The sequence below is a fragment of the Plectrocnemia conspersa genome, unplaced genomic scaffold (assembly GCF_051122295.1).
Source record: "Plectrocnemia conspersa isolate PC_06_02 unplaced genomic scaffold, ASM5112229v1 ptg000014l, whole genome shotgun sequence".
NCBI lineage: Eukaryota > Metazoa > Arthropoda > Insecta > Trichoptera > Polycentropodidae > Plectrocnemia > Plectrocnemia conspersa.
In genome coordinates, this window is record NW_028277178.1 from 22,142,699 (window position 1) to 22,150,384 (window position 7,686).

Consider the following 7,686-nt stretch of genomic DNA (forward strand, 5'->3'; position numbering starts at 1 on the left):
AAAAATGTTTTAAAACTTAAATAAATGTTTTCAGAGGTGCGAAATTTGTATTCAACCAGAATAAAACGAAGACAATTATATTTACAAAGCATTGACGAATTTCTCTGACGCCTCTCCAAAGTTAGCTAGGCCGTAACGTGAAATATAAATAGGCTTACATCTGGAATTTTTATAAATTGAACACATTTCAAAACTTCGTTCTAAAGGAATTGCTGTCTCATTGCGGTCCTCAAACCGATATTTATTAAAACGACATATAATAAAATTTTAATTTACATACAATTAATCACACCAAATTTAAAATATGTTTGCTTGGTGTGAAGTAACACTAGTAGTACAATTTTTATGAATTGCAAGTAATTCAAAGTAATTAAAAATAATATATATAAATACTACACCTAATTATAACCATTGTGTATTTAACGAAATCTTTAATCAATGCTATCAAATACTATTCAAGTAAACACGCAAATGTAATATTATCACCATAGACGTAAAAAAACATAAGAGCACACAACAAAATGAATCTTATGTACATATGTATTATACATACGTATCCTCAGTATTGTTTCGCATTATACTGAATCACGCATTTATGCTGAGGCCTTTGTGCGATGGCGGCTCCGTCAATGGCCACATTTTGGAAGTGAAATTGTTTCATAACATCCGATCGGTAACGAGTTGGCGATCCGCAATTTCAACTCGAACAATCACGCCAAAAGCAGCCGCTTGCGAACAATTTAGCTCTCGGACCAAGATATCTCATTACGTAAATGCAATGGACCGGAAGTTTGTACAGCTCTCTCTCTCGCTCTCTGTGTGGGGAAATGCAGCGCCCCGGGCCGGCAGACCGCAATGCTCCAGCCCTGGACATGAGGTCCTGTGTGCGGACGAAACTTTCTTAACGCCCGCCTGCCGACATCTCATACACATTCGCGGTTTAGGCATATCATTACCTACGTCCGAGTTCGTACAACATATCATTACCTATGTGAGAATATACACGCTCAAAAAGTTGTTGGAGTTTTGTAATTTTTAAAAAGTAAACCGAAAAAAGTAACCTTGCGTTACCTAATAATAATAATCGATGACAACGATAGACGGTACGCAAATGCGTTTATTGCTGGCTGAATTGCATAGACGCAACGGAGTAGTGTAGTAGGTGAAAATACATAATCTATTCCTATTAATTTCACCCTGAATCAAAATATCTGCTTCGTTTATGCTTGATAGGCAATATATGTTATCTATCAGTAAATTAAATTAGGCAATTACATAAAGTTGGCGCAGATACCAGATTTAGAGAGCTTTCCAAGAGTTACAAAGCGCTGCGGAATCAATCAAACTAAAATTATATAGTCTGTTCACTTTCAATATTTAATGGTTATTAAATGCCTTAAATTTATGTCAAGTGATGAGTTCCTCGATGAAAGGAATTTTTAAACCCAGATAAAAACGCACTTTGTTGTGAGTTGTTATTCAGGTGATTCCTGCGTGTATTTGTATGTTTGCTGACTTAAAAATTAAAAAAAATTATTCAATAATGTTAATATGATTAGTCCAGCCATATTTGTTGTATACAAGCAACAATTAAAACATATTTACTTTCATACTAACAATATGTTATATACGTAATATACAAATGTATATTAGAGTGAAGTTATATTTTCACTGTTGTAAATATAATTTCAACTGTCTTAGTGAAATCATATTTATCAAAAGATATATATTTCTACTAGCAAAAATATAATTCAACTGATAGCGCTAGTGAAATTATATGCTGCTTTAAAATATATGTGACACTCATTTTGCCAGTTAAGAAACGTCCAGTTGCTGTTTAACCTCAAACCAAACATAAACAAATTAACCAAATCTAATTTGATCTAATGCATTCTTAAAAACTATATTTAGTTTTATTAATTTCATTAGCTAAGTTGCGATTAGGGATTGCAATAATGCTGGTATTTTCAATACCGGTATTACCGAGGGAAAAAACAGTTAATACCGATATTACCGCTATTGACATAATGTCATAATTTAATTAATTTACCGAAAAAGTATTTCGAGTACCGCTCGCATGATTCTTGATTATTAGAGCAAAACTAAAGCATTCAAATTCACCATGTTTATTCGAGACAAAACTAAACCGTATTTTAATTATAAATTAACTAAATTAAAGCACTTTTATTAATTATAAAAAAAATATTTTTAAAAATTCTGAAACCAAATCTTTCTTTAGAACAACAATAAATCTAGGACAACATCGTATTTGATCAACCACTTCTAGATGCCTCCTAAATTATTATACCAGGGGCCAAAGCACCACTCGACAATTTATTCCAATAAAATATATTGTTCAATATTCATGCTCATTATTTTTTGTCAGTTACGATTATCCGAAAGAACCTTATGACGTACGTAAAAAAGTGTAAATTTGTTTGATCAAAATGCAACATATTTATACGATTGTTATATTTTTGTGATTGAGATGTGATTTAATTATATTTTTTCATTCTAATTATTGCGTATTTTATATTAATTTTAGAATATAGCAATAATATTTATTTTCGAAAGACTTACCTATCGTATATTTACTTATTTATAATTATATTAAAAGTAACAAATAATAAACTTGAGCTTTAAATATTATAGAATAAAAATACGTAAATAAATCATAACCCTTTTAGTCCCAGACAATTTGGCTTAACATATGCGATTATTTTTAAATAATTGATTTTCATTTTTTAATTATTATATTATACATATTTGCTTTAAAATTTTACTTGTGTACTCTCATTGATGTGAGATTTTATAACCTTTTAATTTTTTTTATAAAAAAGCATTATTTAGTTTTTACAACAATAAAAAAATGTATTTCTCATTTTTATTTACTTCAAGTTTGATTAAAAAAAACACCCATCAACACATTTTATATATTATTTATTTTAATTACATATACGTACAGAATAACATGTGTAGTTTACAGCTGTCAGTGAAACTACCTCATTATTACATCTTTCATACCTGTCAAATAATAGTTTAAACAGCATATAATTTCAAATAGCACTTATTAGATAAATTGTATTTTCATTAATAAAAATATATGTATATCTAATGATAAAAATGTATTTTGATATGATTTAACTGAAATTCCAGAGAATATATATTTTAAATGAATATGATTTATTATTTATCTTTACAAATTAAATCGAATAAAATTATATTAGACTAAAATATTTTTTGGTTATAATTTAAATAAATAGATATATTATATATTTACCGAAAAAATAAATATATAATAATAAAAAAATATTAATATAGCCTAATATTTATTTTTCTCTAATGAAATAATATCTATAGTACATCTTATACTATACATAATTAACTTTTTATCTCTATCTTTCTAATACTGAATCAATATTCGTTTATGTATCAATACATCTAATTTTGCATACTAGATTTCCAAATCACCAGATAACAATTATATGCCTGATGTAATGTATACGTATGAACAATTAAATATACGACTGATTTAACGTTTAAACGTATAACTCAACTAATACGTCTATATTGCGTAATTTAATTATTAGTCATTTTTTTAATACATACTTACAATGTTTTAATTATAAAAAAAGTATTTTCAAAAATGTTTAAAATATGTATCATGCATTTAAAAATACAATTTTATATTGCGTATTAAAATCTAAGAACAATAAAAAATAATTGCACAATAATGCCTTTACATTATTATATACCCTTTATCATAGTATGATTACTACAAAAAGTTGTTAAATTAAAATATTTTAATGGAGACGCCACAAAGCTCGTCCTAAATACGCCCGCCTTTTGCTTAAAAAAATGAATATTAAATCTACCAGCAAGATGTCTTTTTAATTTTCACTTTTAAAAACCCTTTTTCTTAGAATTAAAATTAAATGTAAATATTATGAAAACATTTTATTATATAGGCAAAGAAGCGATACTATTATATTTTTTAAACGTATTAAAAAACAATGAATTTTGAAGTAATGATAGCAGTAAAGCGCCTTAGCGCTCAAAGTACTTTAATTTTGATGTATATTATATCCTCAACGTTCTTTTTGTCACTCAATTAAAAAAACAATTAATGGAGCAATATTTTTCCTTTCCCATTACTTATTGAGCATACATTTTCGTACGCCGTGAAAATATTTGAAACCCCTACAGTACCGGCGGCGACACTATTTTACGAACACCACATATGCTATGCTACACGTAAACTGATACTGTGCTCTAGGGGTTTTCTTGAATAAACGGCGTATTTATTCTGGCCAAAGTTGTAGCTTTCACACCCTATGTGTGTGTGATATACTATATGTAAGTTGTATGTATCACAGATTTGAATCTATTGTTGGTATTATTTAAAGCAATTTATCTGTTAAAAAACTGGATAACTTTAATAATGAACTGTTTTTTTGGACTGTATTTATGAATTAAAATATTTTTACTACGAAACTGATATTTGTCATCATTACTGTTACTTTTGCACTACCCTATTATTAGTCCACTGTTTAATTGAATATCACAATTAAATTTGAATTATATATCCATGATTTAATCTGAACAGACATATCTAATCACTTGTAAACCGACCTGCGGTAACACAACGTCATAGTGTGCTATGAGCAGAAACCGCTTTTCCAGGTTACGTCTCGTGAACGGACATGCCAAGGATAATATTAAATTCAATAGTAACCATATGTATCTGACGCTAAATTAAATTAATAAATCATACTTTTTTATAGCAATAAAGAATCCAGATTTCTAAAACTCTTACATCAGCTAGGACATGTTTGATTAAAGAATATATTTTTGTTCAAAATATATTCTAAAGATATTCTATTTATTGATCTCAAAAATCTGTAATATAAATTCATATTACGGGAGAAATTGTATTTATGTTATAACCTAATGCAATAAACATCGAAGCTTTATTCGAAAATTAAATTATTTGCCAATCTACCTATTGCAAAGGGTTTTTATCGCACCTTAAAAATAATCAATGCAGTTTCTCAAACCTCAAATCACTTTATGCATTTTTTATGTAAAAAAAATTAATTAAATATGTTGTTTCTATGTAACTATAATCAGGATTTCATCAGTTTTTTGTAAAAAATGAACATTTAAGGATCTGTGTTGAATTAAAAAAATTGTAAATAAAACGACCTTGCTAACTGGACCTTGCAGCTAAAAAAGAAAAAAAATTCAATATTCAAATGAGCCAATAACAGCTTCAGATTAATTTTAGGATACTATTCAACAGCGAATTATTTTAAGAGATTGCATTGTATTGAAATAAATACATTGTTCCGTAAAACAAATTGTTTGTGCACTAACGTAAGGTACATCTTTGGATTTTTTCTTTAGAAAATGTTTCGCTGTAGAGTTATTCATAATATGTCTACACTTATTTTATTTACGCATTTAAATTGTTCTCTTAAATTTTCTGAGCCATAAATATTTTTTCCTAAGCTTAGGCTTTATTATACTATTTATTAAAATATTTAAAATAAATAAGTTAAATAAAGCTATGTCTTATTTCCGGGATATATTAGTTATGCGGGATTTATTTCGGATAATTTATTAAATACTGATCCTAATTATATCTAGGAAAGGTATCATTAAATTAAAACAATAAGTTAGGTGATATTTTTTTATCGTAGCAGTATTTAGTTTATTTAAATGTAACAAGCATCACACCCTTTGTTTGTTCTAATTGTTTTTTTTTCTCATATGGCACGTATAATAAAATTACACACTTTGAACACGGTCGTTGACAGTAACGAAAACATTTAATAAAAAAAACAGTAGAGCAAAGTCAAAGTGCATAAAAAAAGTTGCGCTTCGTTATTGGCACACAAAAAATAGTCAATAGAGATATATATACATATATAAATCAATCGGTTCGGGTGCTGGCTGCGGCCCTGTACGTCGGTTACGGCGCGGGTGCTTAATGAAAACGTGAAATTTTCCGGCCCGTGGGCACTGTACGGATTTTCCATTAGTGTGGCCCACTCGTCCATAATGCCTGCGCCGCTCGTCGCAGTTTACATCGATAATGCAAATTTCACAAGTCAACTACTCCGCCACTTTTCGCGGTGTCGCTTGTTAACAACCATACTTTCGCGTCAACAACACACTCAAACTTAAAACCAACAATCGTGTTGTGTGTATGTATGATATGCTGAAGTGTATAATGTCATTTTAATAAATTACCACATATAATATGAAACGTTCATATAACTAAATATAACTATCAATATTGATGTTTTAATTAAACTTTTTTTTTAATTAAACGTGATTTTGTATAATTTTAATTATACACATATTTTTAATTGTAATCAAATACTAATAAAATATTGTAGCTATTTGACAGGTGCATTCCGTCCAGTAAGAACCTTCTATTATTGCTAGGAAAAACATACAATTGTTTTTTTTGTGTATGATCATCGGTCGGTTACTTTAAAATCGCACACATTCTTTAAATGTTTATGCCGTTACCAATAAACCCTGTTTAAAAGTTGACATTGTTGTTCTTAAATATTCCTTTCAACCTTCTTTTGCACTTATATTGGACAAAAATTGAATGGAGCCTTTACAAGTTATATAATCTTGTAAATTAAGGTATTTGGGAATAAGTGGAAAATGTAAAGAATTATTCTAAAAATGTTTTATTCGCTTTGAATTTTACTTTTAATTTTTTTTAATAAACTGCTCTTAAATATTTTTTGTATCTAAAATACAACACAGGGTGTTTTCCTGACTAATGGATTATGATGTGTGAGAGTAATATATTTTTATTTTATAAAATCACACAGTTTGATATTAGATATAAATGTACTAACAATATAGTAATAAATTATTAAAATCGTCCGTATACAATTTTAAAATATATGCATTGAAAATTTTTTTTTTTAATATTTGTCCAAAGTTTAAGAAGCATTAGTAATATTACAATTGCTTAACATAAGTTATTCATTAAATTTTTTAGTTAAATAAAAATATGAATGTGTATATTTTTATTCCACAACACCCTATGTATATTGTTAGATAACCAAACCATAAAAAATGGCATAACTTTTTTATGAAAGGGAACTACTTAGACTTCCCCCTATTTTAAAAGGGTAATATTACGATATAACACCATTAGATTTGAGATACGCCCTGCCCTGTTCTTATATTGTTTGAGATCATTGATCAAATGATATTCTGAATTGTTTTTTGTTATTCAATTTTAGCAACCCTTCGCGTAGTACACAACTACTACATAATACATGTATGTTTTACCACCATCAACTGACTGATTTATATATTAAAAATGTATAACATAATACATATGTTAACAATAAATAAGTAATATATCCTGACGAAGGTGAATAGCATAATCAAAAGGTGTTTCGACTTTTTTGCGAGTTCTCATTTATATTAAATACATAGCTTTGAACCAAGGCTAAAGCACACACCGAAGCTTCCTTTTATATACATAGTCGTACGTATATCGAATGAATTGTTTATCCAGGACATGTGTTTCATTTCGATGGGCGGTAGGGTGTGGTCCGTTTGTCTGCAGAATCCTCGCGGACCGAGGTGTTAGGCGGCAACAAGGCCGCCCATGGGAAATCAGCACAATTATTTGAAGGGAGACCA